Source organism: Nyctereutes procyonoides, unplaced genomic scaffold (genome assembly GCF_905146905.1).
Source record: "Nyctereutes procyonoides isolate TBG_1078 unplaced genomic scaffold, NYPRO_anot_genome, whole genome shotgun sequence".
NCBI lineage: Eukaryota > Metazoa > Chordata > Mammalia > Carnivora > Canidae > Nyctereutes > Nyctereutes procyonoides.
Window position 1 is genome coordinate 72,339,590 of NW_026575135.1, and position 14,649 is coordinate 72,354,238.

The 14,649-nt window shown below is 39.6% G+C and overlaps 1 pseudogene; it reads left to right on the forward strand.

Annotated features, from left to right (window-relative positions):
* Window positions 1-10,222: 10,222 nt before the first annotated feature.
* LOC129495212 (prefoldin subunit 1-like) lies at window positions 10,223-10,588 on the forward strand (annotated as a pseudogene).
* Window positions 10,589-14,649: the final 4,061 nt, after the last annotated feature.

Below are 14,649 nucleotides of genomic sequence, written 5' to 3' on the forward strand. Positions count from 1 at the left end.
TTGTCTTTCTGCCAGATGTGTCCTTAGAAACTGGGTGGCTGGGATCCCTGAGTGGCTCAACGGTTTAGCGCCTGCCTTCAGCTTGGGGCTTGATCCTGGAGTCCCAGGATCAAATCCCACGACAGGCTCTCTGCATGGAGCCTGCTTCTCCCTCTGCCTGTGTCTCTGCCTCTCTTGCTCTCTCTCTGTGTCTCTCATGAATAAATAAATCAAATCTTTAAAAAAAGAAAGAAAGAAACTGGGTGGCTGGAGCTTGTTAGGCTGACCCACCCAGTGGGCAGGGTCCCTACAAAAGAGGAGGAGCAGGCGAGACATCCAGGGCTGCCATAATTGCCCCTGCCCACCTTCCTCATTTGCTTAATTGAACCTTTGTCAATCTTTCTCCTTTCTACATATGAACACTTGGTACCACATGAACATTCAGTAAAGGAACAAAGTTATATGTGCCACACACATATATAGTCATATACATTTATGTTATATATAGTCATATATGTGCATGTGTATATTGTATATTACATAATCTAATGTATATGTAATATACATGATATATGCTACATATATGTAATGGATATGTATAATATAGATGTATATATAACACAATACATATGTATAATATATGTATATAATACATAATTAGAATGCATAATAATAGAATATATAATTGATATAAAATATATGTATATATTATTTATGTGTGTGATACATAGGTGATATGTATATAATACATATACATATATAACATATATGATATAACATACATATATGACATCAAATATATAACATGTATTATATTACATATAACAATATATACTGAATATATATGTGACTTTTTGTTAATTTGCCAAATATTCCATGTCTTTGTTCTTTGAACATAGTGGAGGAAAAATGGACTTGTATAAAGAGCTAACCTTAACTGTGTCAGGTTATCTATGGCTCAGCTGATAGGAAAGGAGTACCACTTCATGCCTCTAAGATGCTGACTCCTGATTTTTGTATTTGAGTGCATGGGAAAGCAACCCACACACTAGCCTTTTTCCACTTCTACTTCTCACCTACACTCTGACATCGCTATGGGCTTGAACATGTTTAGTGTATGTTAGGAAATGACCTGTGACAATTTAGTCTTTATTTAATTCTTAAATTTGCTGCAATTTTAGACTTACAGAACAGTTTACAAAGAGTACAGAGAATCCCATCTAGCCTTCACTAAGCTTCTCCTAATGTTATCATCTTACCGAACCATTATCGAAACCAGGAAACTTGGGATGCCTGGGTGGCTCAGCAGCTGAGCGTCTGCCTTTGGCTCAAGGTGTGATCCGGGGTCTGGAGATCTAGTCCTGTACTGGGCTCCCTATGGGGAGCCCGCTTCTCCCTCTGCCTATGTCTCTGCCTTTCTGTGTCTCTCATGAGTAAATGGATAAAATCTAAAGAACAAAACAAACAAACAAAACAAACAAACAACAACAAAAAAATGAAACCAGGAAACTAACATTGATATGATGCCATTAGCTAAACTTCAGACTTTAATTGGATTTTCCCAGTTTGTCTAGTAAAGGTTGCTTTCTGTCTCAGTATCAATCCAGAATTCCAAATTGCATTTAGTTGTCATGTTTCCTTTGACTCTTCCAAACTGACCATTTCTCGGTCTTAATGCCTTGTGTAACCTTGATATGTCTGAAGAGTACTGGTTAGATATTTTGTAGAATTTCCCTGGATTTGTATCTCTCTGTTTTCAGAGAAGAGCATAGAGGTTATGGATTTTTAAGAAAAATGTCACAGAGGTGATGTACCCTTCTCATCTCAGAGGTATATAATATCTGTATGTCTTATTATGGGAAATGTTAACCTTGATCACCTGATTAAGGTGGTGTCTGCCAGGGTTCTCCACTTTGTATAGTTATTTTCCCCTGTATAATAAATATGGGGGGGGGAGTCATACTTTGATGCTACAAAAGAACCCTGTTTATCCTTGAACTTTGCATTATCTGTGAATCTTGCCCACAGCAATTATTATTGTGCTGTTGTAATGGTGATTTTCTCTCTACTTCCTTTGTTTCTTCTACATTTAATTAAAATGTTTCTCTAAGGGGGCACCTGGGTGGCTCAGTCAGTTAAGAGGCTGCCTTCAACTCAGGTCATGATCTTGGGGTCTTGGGATCAAGCCTTGCTTTGGGCTCTCCACTCAGCAGGGAGTCTGCTTTTCCTTCTGTCTCTGTGCTTGTGCTCTCTCTCAAAAAAATAAAATCTTAAAAAAAAAAATCTTCCCTAGGGAGGGGTTCTCTTGATTTATTTCTTTATTCAATCATGTAAATCTGTAGGGGCTCATCAGGATTTATTTTATTCTTTGTCCTATTATCTAATCACTATTAATTTTGTTGCTCAAATTGTTCCACATGTCACCATTGTGAAATTATTTCAGGTAGTTTTTGAGTCCTTTTAACAAGGCTGCACATGCCTGCATTCCCTTCTTCCCCCTTTCTGCAGGATTTCTTTACCTTCTAGCACCACAAGATGCTCCAGGATCATCTTGTATTTTATCTATCTCAGTTCTGGAGTCAATAACTGCTCCAAGGAGCTTTGCTTCCTTTAATTGGAGAATAAAATTTAAAAAACCAGGTATGGGCACTCAGTTGTATTCAGGAAGTCTCGGCTTCTAAGTCCTTTCAGGAGACAGAATTAGGAAATATATGTTTCTGACTATGCATACTTACCTATGTTTCTGTATTTCTCTCTCTGTGTGTATATGTGTCTGCATAAATGAATCCATACTGGCATTTCAGACTGTAATTCAGAACCACAGGGTTCCTTCCAGAACTGTTCCCCTTTGCTTATGTGTAACTTCTTTCTCCAACTATTTCTCCAGAGAAACCTGGTCTAATCTACCTATATTATATTTACTTATTTTTCCAATTTAATATTTTTCCAAATCCAAAATTTTTCCAATTTAATATATTTACATTTATTTATAATGTATTTACTTACTTGTGCAGTCCTAGAATACATGTACTGTAGTTTCAGAATTGCTAACCCTGTGAGGAACTTATTAAAGTGTTTGTGTACAATTATTTCTGTGTAGTCTTTTTTTTTTTTATAAATTAATTTTTATTGGTGTTCAATTTACCAACATACAGAATAACACCCAGTGCTCATCCCGTCAAGTGTCCCCCTCCATGCCCGTCACCCATTCACCCCCACCCCCCGCCCTCCTCCCCTTCCACCACCCCTAGTTCATTTCCCAGAGTTAGAAGTCTTTATGTTCTGTGTCCCTTTCTGATATCTCCCACACATTTCTTCTCCCTTCCCTTATATTCCCCTTCACTATTATTCATATTCCCCAAATGAGTGAGAACATACACTGTTTGTCCTTCTCCGATTGACTTACTTCACTCAGCATAATACCCTCCAGTTCCATCCACGTTGAAGCAAATGGTGGGTATTTGTTGTTTCTAATGGCTGAGTAATATTCCATTGTATACATAAACCACATCTTCTTTATCCATTCATCTTTCGATGGGCACCGAGGCTCCTTCCACAGTTTGGCTATTGTGGACATGGCTGCTAGAAACATCGGGGTGCAGGTGCCCCGGCGTTTCATTGCATCTGAATCTTCGGGGTAAATCCCTAACAGTGCAATTGCTGGGTCATAGGGCAGGTCTATTTTTAATTCTTTGAGGAACCTCCACACAGTTTTCCAGAGTGGCTGGACCAGTTCACATTCCCACCAACAGTGTAAGAGGGTTCCCTTTTCTCCGCATCCTCTCCAACATTTGTTGTTTCCTGCCTTATTAATTTTCCCCATTCTCACTGGTGTGAGGTGGTATCTCATTGTGGTTTTGATTTGTATTTCCCTGATGGCAAGTGATGCAGAGCATTTTCTCATGTGCATGTTGGCCATGTCTATGTCTTCCTCTGTGAGATTTCTCTTCATGTCTTTTGCCCATTTCATGATTGGATTGTTTGTTTCTTTGGTGTTGAGTTTAATAAGTTCTTTATAGATTTTGGAAACTAGCCCTTTATCTGATATGTTATTTGCAAATATCTTCTCCCATTCTGTAGGTTGTCTTTGAGTTTTGTTGACTGTATCCTTTGCTGTGCAAAAGCTTCTTATCTTGATGAAGTCCCAATAGTTCATTTTTGCTTTTGTTTCTTTTGTTTTCGTGGATGTATCTTGCAAGAAGTTACTGTGGCCAAGTTCAAAAAGGGTGTTGCCTGTGTTCTCCTCTAGGATTTTGATGGAGTCTTGTCTCACATTTAAATCTTTCATCCATTTTGAGTTTATCTTTGTGTATGGTGCAAGAGAGTGGTCTAGTTTCATTCTTCTGCATGTGGATGACCAATTTTCCCAGCACCATTTATTGAAGAGACTGTCTTTCTTCCAGTGGATCGTCTTTCCTCCTTTGTCGAATATTAGTTGACCATAAAGTTCAGGGTCCATTTCTGGATTCTCTATTCTGTTCCATTGGTCTATGTGTCTGTTTTTGTGCCAGTACCACACTGTCTTGATGACCACAGCTTTGTAGTACAACCTGAAATCTGGCATTGTGATGCCCCCAGCTATGGTTTTCTTTTTTAAAATTCCCCTGGCTATTCGGGGTCTTTTCTGATTCCACACAAATCTTAAAATAATTTGTTCTAAGTCTCTGAAAAAAGTCCATGGTATTTTGATAGGGATTGCATTGAACGTGTAAATTGCCCTGGGTAGCATTGACATTTTCACAATATTAATTCTGCCAATCCATGAGCATGGAATATTTTTCCATCTCTTTGTGTCTTCCTCAATTTCTTTCAGAAGTGTTCTATAGTTTTTAGGGTATAGATCCTTTACCTCTTTGGTTAGGTTTATTCCTAGGTATCTTATGCTTTTGGGTGCAATTGTAAATGGGATTGACTCCTTAATTTCTCTTTCTTCAGTCTCATTGTTAGTGTATAGGAATGCCATTGATTTCTGGGCATTGATTTTGTATCCTGCCACGCTACCAAATTGCTGTATGAGTTCTAGCAATCTTGGGGTGGAGGCTTTTGGGTTTTCTATGTAGAGTATCATGTCATCGGCGAAGAGGGAGAGTTTGACTTCTTCTTTGCCAATTTGAATGCCTTTAATGTCTTTTTGTTGTCTGATTGCTGAGGCTAGGACTTCCAATACTATGTTGAATAGCAGTGGTGAGAGTGGACATCCCTGTCTGGTTCCTGATCTTAGGGGAAAGGCTCCCAGTGCTTCCCCATTGAGAATGATATTTGCTGTGGGCTTTTCGTAGATGGCTTTTAAGATATCGAGGAAAGTTCCCTCTATCCCTACACTCTGAAGAGTTTTAATCAGGAATGGATGCTGTATTTTGTCAAATGCTTTCTCTGCATCTAATGAGAGGATCATATGGTTCTTGGTTTTTCTCTTGCTGATATGATGAATCACATTGATTGTTTTACGAGTGTTGAACCAGCCTTGCATCCCGGGGATAAATCCTACTTGGTCATGGTGAATAATTTTCTTAATGTGTTGTTGGATCCTATTGGCTAGTATCTTGTTGAGAATTTTTGCATCCATGTTCATCAGGGATATTGGTCTGTAATTCTCCTTTTTGGTGGGGTCTTTGTCTGGTTTTGGAATTAAGGTGATGCTGGCCTCATAGAATGAGTTTGGAAGTACTCCATCTCTTTCTATCTTTCCAAACAGCTTTAGTAGAATAGGTATGATTTCTTCTTTAAACGTTTGATAGAATTCCCCTGGGAAGCCATCTGGCCCTGGACTCTTGTGTCTTGGGAGGTTTTTGATGACTGCTTCAATTTCCTCCCTGGTTATTGGCCTGTTCAGGTTTTCTATTTCTTCCTGCTCCAGTTTTGATAGTTTGTGGCTTTCCAGGAATGCGTCCATTTCTTCTAGATTGCCTAATTTATTGGCGTAGAGCTGTTCATAATATGTTTTTAAAATCGTTTGTATTTCCTTGGTGTTGGTAGTGATCTCTCCTTTCTCATTCATGATTTTATTAATTTGAGTCTTCTCTCTCTTCTTTTTAATAAGGTTGGCTAATGGTTTATCTATCTTATTAATTCTTTCAAAGAACCAACTCCTGGTTCTATTGATCTGTTCCACAGTTCTTCTGGTCTCAATTTCGTTGAGTTCTGCTCGAATTTTAATTAACTCTCTTCTTCTGCTGGGCGTCGGGTCGATTTGCTGCTTCTTCTCTAGCTCCTTTATGTGTAAGGTTAGCTTTTGTATTTGAGTTCTTTCCAGTTTTTGAATGGATGCTTGTATTGCGATGTATTTCCCCCTCAGGACTGCTTTTGCTGCATCCCAAAGATTTTGAACAGTTGTATCTTCATTCTCATTAGTTTCCATGAATCTTTTTAATTCTTCCTTAATTTCCTGGTTGACCCTTTTATCTTTTAGCAGGATGGTCCTTAACCTCCACGTGTTTGAGGTCCTTCCAAACTTCTTCTTGTGATTGAGTTCTAATTTCAAGGCGTTATGGTCTGAGAATATGCAGGGGACGATCCCAATCTTTTGGTATCGGTTCAGACCCGATTTGTGACCCAGTATGTGGTCTATTCTGGAAAAAGTTCCATGTGCACTTGAGAAGAATGTGTATTCAGTTGAGTTTGGATGTAAAGTTCTGTAGATATCTGTGAAATCTATCTGGTCCAGTGTATCATTTAAAGCTCTCGTTTCTTTGGAGATGTTGTGTTTAGAAGACCTATCAAGGGTAGAGAGAGCTAGATTGAAGTCACCAAGTATAAGTGTATTATTATCTAAGTATTTCTTCACTTTGGTTAATAATTCGTTTAAGTATTTGGCAGCTCCCACATTCGGGGCATATATATTGAGGACTGTTAAGTCCTCTTGTTGGATAGATCCTTTAAGTATGATATAGTGTCCCTCTTCGTCTCTCACTACTGTCTTCGGAGTGAATTTTAGTTTATCTGATATAAGGATGGCTACCCCTGCTTTCTTTTGAGAACCATTTGAATGGTAAATGGTTCTCCAACCTTTTATTTTCAGGTTGTAGGTGTCCTTCTGTCTAAAATGAGTCTCTTGTAGACAGCAAATAGATGGGTCCTGCTTTTTTATTCAGTCTGAAACCCTGCGCCTTTTGATGGGGTCATTAAGCCCATTCACGTTCAGAGTTACTATTGACAGATATGAGTTTAGTGTCATCATGATATCTATTCAGTCCCTGTTTTTGTGGATTGTTCCACTGGACTTCTTCTTAAAGGGGAATTTTAAGAGTCCCCCTTAAAATTTCTTGCAGAGCCGGTTTGGAGGTCACATATTCTTTCAGTTCCTGCCTGTCTTGGAAGCTCTTTATCTCTCCTTCCATTTTGAATGAGAGCCTTGCTGGATAAAGTATTCTTGGTTGCATGTTCTTCTCATTTAGGACCCTGAATATATCCTGCCAGCCCTTTCTGGCCTGCCAGGTCTCTGTGGAGAGGTCTGCTGTTACCCTAATATTCCTCCCCATGAAAGTCAGGGACTTCTTGTCTCTTGCTGCTTTAAGGATCTTCTCTTTATCTTTGGAATTTGCAAGCTTCACTATTAGATGTCGAGGTGTTGAACGGTTTTTATTGATTTTAGGGGGGGATCTCTCTATTTCCTGGATCTGAATGCCTGTTTCCCTTCCCAGATTGGGAAAGTTTTCAGCTAGGATTTGTTCAAATACATATTCTGGCCCTCTGTCCCTTTCGGCGCCCTCGGGAACCCCAATTAAACGTAGATTTTTCTTCCTTAGAGTGTCATTTATTTCCCTTAATCTGTCTTCATGGTTCTTTAATTGTTTATCTCTTTTTTCCTCAGTTTCCCTCTTTGCCATTAACTTGTCTTCTATGTCACTCACTCGTTCTTCCACCTCGTTAACCCTCGTCGTTAGGACTTCTAGTTTGGATTGCATCTCATTCAGTTGATTTTTAATTTCTGCCTGATTGGATCTAAATTCTGCAGTCATGAAGTCTCGTGAGTCCTTAATGCTTTTTTCTAGAGCCACCAGTAGCTGTATAATAGTGCTTCTGAATTGGCTTTCTGACATTGAATTGTAATCCAGATTTTGTAGCTCTGTGGGAGAGAGGGCTGTTTCTGATTCTTTCTTTTGAGGTGAGGTTTTCCTTCTAGTCATTTTGCTCAGTGCGGAGTGGCCAAAAACAAGTTGTATTGGGAAAATGAGAGAAAGAGAGAGAAGGAAAGAAAAGAGAAAAAGAAAAAAGAAAAAGAAAAGAAAAAGGAAAGAAGAGAAGAAAAAGGGAAAGAAAAAGAAAGAAAGGTGAAAAAAAAAGGGGGTGGGGGAAGCAATCAGAAATCAAAAAGAAAAGAAAAAAGAAAAGAAAAAAAAAAAACACGGGGGAGTATTTCTGTAGAGTTTAAGTCCCTTGACTTCCCCTGGAACTGGTCCGTCCAGCTGGTCTTCTGGGGGAGGGGCCTGTTGCGCTGATTTTCAGGTGTTAGCACTTGGGGGAGCTGCTCTGCCCCTGCCTGCTGCAGGGCTCAGCGGGGGTTGTTTACCCCGTGAGGCCCCAGGAGGATCAGCCGCAGTTGCTATGGCAACTCTGGAAGCCTGGATTCAGCCTCCGCAGGAACTACGGGGCTCGGGGCTCTCGGCTCTCCGTCCGCAGGGCCTGGAGGCTCCGGGGCGGGGCCGCTGATCTGCTCAGCTCGGGGCAGGAGCGTCCTTGCTGTCCTGGGCCCTCCCGGCCTCTGCCTGTCCCGGGGGGAGGCCGGATCCTGGGCTGTGTCCCGGCACCCTGTGCTCCCGGGCCTGTGTTGTTGGATTTGCGCTCCCGCCCCGCAGCCCCCTCCGCGGAGCCGCCGCCCGATCCCCTCCGAGCTGCTCCGGCCCCGCCGTGCGCGCTGCAGCCCTTAGGGAGCTCGGCGCACTCTCCCGGGGCGCAGGTGTCTGTTAGTGTCCCCGGGAGCCCGAGGGCATCCCCGCTCTCCTGGGTCCTGCTCCAGCTCCCTGCGAGCCCCTTTCCGCCCGGGAAGGTTGGTGCAGCTCCTGCTCCTCCGGGACGGGGCTCTCCTGTCCTGGGGACACTCGCCCCGGCCTCAGCCCGGCTCCTCGCGGGGCCCCTCCCCCTCGGAGGCCTTTTGTTTCTTTATTTCTTTTCCCCGTCTTCCTACCTCGATAGAAGCGTGAACTCCTCTCACTGTAGCATTCCAGCTGGTCTCTCTTTAAATCTCAGGCCGAATTCGTAGATTTTCAGGATGGTTTGAAGGTTATCTAGGTAATTTGGTGGGGACAGGTGATTTGGGGACCCTGCTCTTCCGCCATCTTGCCCCTCCTCCCCCGCCATCTTGCCCCTCCTCCCTGTGTAGTCTTATAGTATCCACTGCTTTTAACTAAAACACTACTTTTATTTATTTATTTAAGGATTTTATTTATTTATTTATTTATTCATGAGAGACGCAGAGAGAGAGGCAGAGACATAAACAGAGGGAGAAGCAGGCTCTCTGTAGTAAGCCCAATGTGGAACTGGATCCTAGACTGCAGGGATCACACAACCAGAGCCAAAAGCAGACACTCAATTACTGAGTCCTCCAGGCGTCCCTAAAACACGACTTTTAAAATCAGCTTCTTTCAAGGAGTTTATATGCTCCCATTTGTACCACACCTAGATTCATTTCTCACAATCTACATTCCATTTTGGGCTCCTCCCATAATTGAGTTGATTTTATTTTATTATTATTTTTTTAATTGAGTTGATTTTAATTTGCAAACTGTAAAACTCACTCTGGTGTACAGTGTGCTTATATTTGGTAAGTATTCTTTAATAGGTTTTTTATTTTTTTTAGAGAGAGAAGAGAGCATAAGTGAGAGGAAGCTTGGAGGGGGAAGGAAAGGAAGAGGGAGAGAATCTCCAGCAGACTCCATACTAAGCACCAAGCCCAAATGACTCAGGGCTCAGTCTCTTAAGCCTAAGATCATGATCTTAGCTGAAACCAAGAGTCAGAGGCTCAACAGACTGAGCCACCCAGGGGCTGGCTTCTTATTGAGTATTTCTGTGTCTGTATTCATGAGAGATATTGGCCTGAAATTTTATTTTCTTGTGCTGTTTTTGTCAGAGTTAATACTGCCCACATAGAATGAGCTGGGAAGGGGTTCCCTCCTGTATACCTGGAGGAATTTGTAGGATTGGTATAATTTCTTTTTGAAATGCTTTGGAGGGTTTACCAATGAAGCCATGTGGGCCTGGCCTTCTTTTTATGAGAAGATTTAAAATGACTAATTCAGGAACCAAGATGGTGGCTCCCGTGGATCTGGAGTTGAAGAAGGCCTTCACAGAACTTCAAGCCAAAGTTATTGACACTCAACAGAAGGTGAAGCTTGCAGACATACAGATTGAACAGCTAAACAATGAAAAAGCATGCACATCTTACAGATATAGAGATTATGACTTTGGTAGATGAGACTAACATGTATGAAGGTGTACGAAGAATGTTTATTCTTCAGTCCAAGGAGGTAATTCAGTCAGCTGTTAGAGAAACAGAAAATAGCAGAAGAAAAAAATTAAAGAACTAGAACAGAAAAAATCCTACCTGGAGCGGAGTGTGAAGGAAGCTGAGGACAACATCCGGGAGATGCTGATGGCATGAAGGGCACAGTAGGAAATCTCCAGCCAAAGCTTCCTGCCCCCTCCCATTCCTGGCAAGGGCATGTGGAGAAACTTCTCTTCTGCCCTGGTGGACTTTTTTTTTTTAAATTTTTTTTTCTTTATTTATGATAGTCACAGAGAGAGAGAGAGAGAGAGAGAGAGAGAGAGAGGGAGAGGCAGAGACACAGGCAGAGGGAGAAGCAGGCTCCATGCCCCGGGAGCCAGACGTGGGATTCGATCCCGGGTCTCCAGGATCGCGCCCTGGGCCAAAGGCAGGTGCCAAACCGCTGCGCCACCCAGGGATCCCCCCTGGTGGACTTTTTATTTGGATGATCTCAGAACCCTGTGTTTTCTACTTCACCATGATACCCTTTCAGACCCCAGTTCTGTATTTTTTATCCTGGCTCTGTCTGCCACCCCTGTCCAGAACACTCTTCTCCCTGGGGGTGAGTCACAAACCCCCAGGAGAGAGAGATGGGAGCCATACAGATAGGGGAGCTCTGCCCAAGCCTATGAACTAGTTATGCTCCTTAGACCAATAAAAGGCATGTGTTCCCCCCCCCCCCGCCGCCAAAAAAAGAAAATAAAAATAAAATGACTAATTCAATATCTTGTAGGTCTACTAAGGTTTTCTAATTCTTCTTGAATTAGTTTCAGAAACTGGTATCTTTCTGGGAATGTGCCCATTTCATCAGTTTTCTAATGCGCTGGAATAAAATTTGTTTGTATTTCCTTGTCATCTTAATATCTGTAAGGCAGAAAATGATGCCCTCTCTTCCATTTCCAACTTTGTTAGTGCCTTTTCTACATTATATCCATCTGAACATCTCCCATTCTCATTCTTGCTTTCCTTTGTTCAATGTGGCTGAATGCTGGTTAATTGTGTTGATTTTTTAAGGAAATCAAATTTTGTGGTTTTTATTTCCTCTGTCACTTTTCCATTTTCTATATTTGTTAATTTAAGTTCTAATATTTATTACTTAATTCTTTCTGCTTCCTTTGGGTTTAGTTTGCTCTTCTTTACAAATTTCTCAAGATGGAAGATCGGGGGTTTGAGACCTTTCTCTTTTCTAATTTAGGTATTTTAAGCTACAAATTCCCCCTTTATTGGCATTAGAAAAATGTTGATGCCATGTTTGGATGACATTCAGTTCAATATATGTTCTAACTTCTGTTATAATTTTTTCTTTGACCCATAGTTTAGAAGTATGTTCCTTAATTTCCAAATATTTGGGGGGGGGGTTGCACATTTCTTTCTAGTTTTGATTTATAATTTTATTCCACTGTGTCCTTAAACCTACATTTAATGATTGCAATCCTTTTAAGTTTATTGGGACATTTTCATAGCTAATCATATGCTCTATTTTGGAAAATGTTCCACAGGTCCTTAAAAAAAAAGGTATATTCTGCTGTTTGGGGGCAGAGTGTTCAGTCAATGTCAAGTCAAGTTATTGAATAGTGTTGTTGAAGTCTCTTTATTCTTACTACTTTCCTGTCCAATTTTTCCATCAGCTATTGGGAATAGAGTCTTACAATACACAACTGTAGTTACCTTATTGTCTATTTTCATCATGAAATGTCCCTCTTACTCCCTTTTAAAAAATATTTATTTATTTTAGAGAAAGCACAGGTGTGTGAGACGGGGGGCAGAGGGGGAGAGAATCTTCAGACTCCCCACTGAGTGCAGAGCCTGTCACAGGGCTCCATCTCATGACCTATGAGATCATAACCTGAGCCAAAATCAAGAGTTGGATGCTCAACTGACTGAGCCACCCAGGTGCCCCACCACTTCCTCCCTTGTAATATTTTTAGCCTTAAAGTCACCTTTACCAATTATTGCTACAGTTACTCCAGCTCTTTTATGGATACTGTTTGCAATTAATATCTTTTTCCATTCTTTTAATTTCAACTTATTTGTATATGTGAATCTAAGTTGTATCTCTTATAGTCAGCATATAATTGAGTCTACTTTTTAAAACCCAGGCTCTGCCCTTTTATTTGGACTTTTAAATCTATTTACAGTTATTTTAATTATTTCTATTGGTGGATTTACTTTTTCCATTTTGTTACTTATTTTCTATTTGTCTCGTGTGTTTTGTCTTCTGTTTTATTTTTGCTTTTTGCTTCTCTGTTCCTCCTTTACTACCTTTGTTTGTGTGAAATAGATTTTTTTAGTGTTTATTTTAATCTCTCTTCCCCCTTTATTTTTACTTTTTTAAAAAATTATTTTCATAGTGGTTGCTCTAAGAACTACAATTTACATCTTGAATTTTCAAATATCTCCTTCAGGACATGCAGATGACAAACACACAAAAAGATGTTTAACATCATTAGCTAGTAGGAAAATGCAAATTAAAACCACAACAACCTATCACTAAATAAGTAGTGATAATAGCAAATGCCGGTGAGGATGTAGAAAACTAGGTCATTCATACATTGTGAGTCAAAATGCAAAATGATACAGCCACTCTGGTATTAGTGAGGGCACTTGTTGTGATGAGCAGTGAGTGTATATGTAAGTAATGAATCATTAAATTCTACACCTAGAATTTAAGTAAAAAATTGAAATATAAAAAATGATACAGCCACTCTGGAAAACAGTTTGGCAGTTCCTTTGAAAACCAAAAGTTGACTTGCCATTCAACTGTGCAATTGCACTTTGGGCATTTATCACATAGAAATGAAAACATTTCCATGAAGAAACTTATTCACCAGTTTATAGCAGCTTTATTCTTGATATCCTCAAACTGGAAACTACTCAAATGTCCTTCAATGGCTGAATAATTAAACAACTATGTACATCCATACTATGAAATGCCGTTCAGCGATAAAAAAAAATGAACTATTGGTACATACAATTTAGATGGGCCTCAAGAGAACTATGATGAGTGAATAAAACCAATCCCTAAAGGTTACATAGCATATGATTCCATTGATGTAACATTCTTGAAATAACAAAAGTATGGAACTAGAGAACAGATTAGTGGTTGACAATGGTTAGGCATGGGATGGGTAGTGGATGTATGTGGCTATGAAGAGATGTCACAAGGGAGGCTTTTGGTGATTAGTTCTATATATTGATTGTGATGGTAACACAAATCTGCATGTAAAAGAATTGCATAGAAATACAGATACAAATAAATTCATGTAAAGTAGCGAAATCTAAATGAACTTTGTAGATTGTACCAATGTAACTTTCCTTGTTTTTATATTGTACTGTAGTTATACAAGATATAGTCATTGAGGGAAGCTGGCTGAAGAGTATAAGGGAATTCCCTGTACTTTCCCCCCAATTTTCTGCAAATATAAAATTATATCAAAATAAAATTTAAAAGAAATATACTTCAGATTAATTTGAATTAAGTGATTAATACTAATTTATTTCTAGTAAATAAGATAAACTTTGCTCCAACATAAATATATTATTTCTCCTGTCTGAGATGCTTTTAACATCTTTTAGATGTTAAAAGTCCAGGTTATAATTATTATTTTGTAATCTTATGCCTTTTAAATTACAGGAAGAAAAGAAAAAATTGATCAATGTTTTATATTACCTACACATTTGTCTTTTCCAATGCTCTTTCTTTGTTCATAGGAATTCAAATTAGTGTCCTAAAAGTCCTAAAGACTTTTCTTAATGTTGCTTGTCAACAGCTTTTCCCCTTTTATCACTTCGACTATGTCAATCCACTGCATTCTGGCTCTAAAGTTTCTGATGGGAAATTAGCTGTTAATTTTGCTGTGATTCCTCTGTGGGTGATGTCATTTTCTCTTTCTGCTTTCAATATTTTCTTTTTCAACAGTTTGACTCTCAAGTATCTAGGTATGGATATCTTTGTATTTATTCTACTTGCAATTCATTGAGATTTGTGGATCTGTAAATAAATGTTCTATTAAATTTGAGAACTTTTTGGCCATCATTTTTTCTGCCCGTTTCTCTCTTATCCTTCCAGGACTTCCATTATATCTAAGTGTTGTTTCCCACAGGATTGCGGGGCTTTTTTCATTTTTATTCATTGTTTTTCTTTCTGTTCACGTGATGAGATAATTTCTATTAATGAATTTTCAAATTCA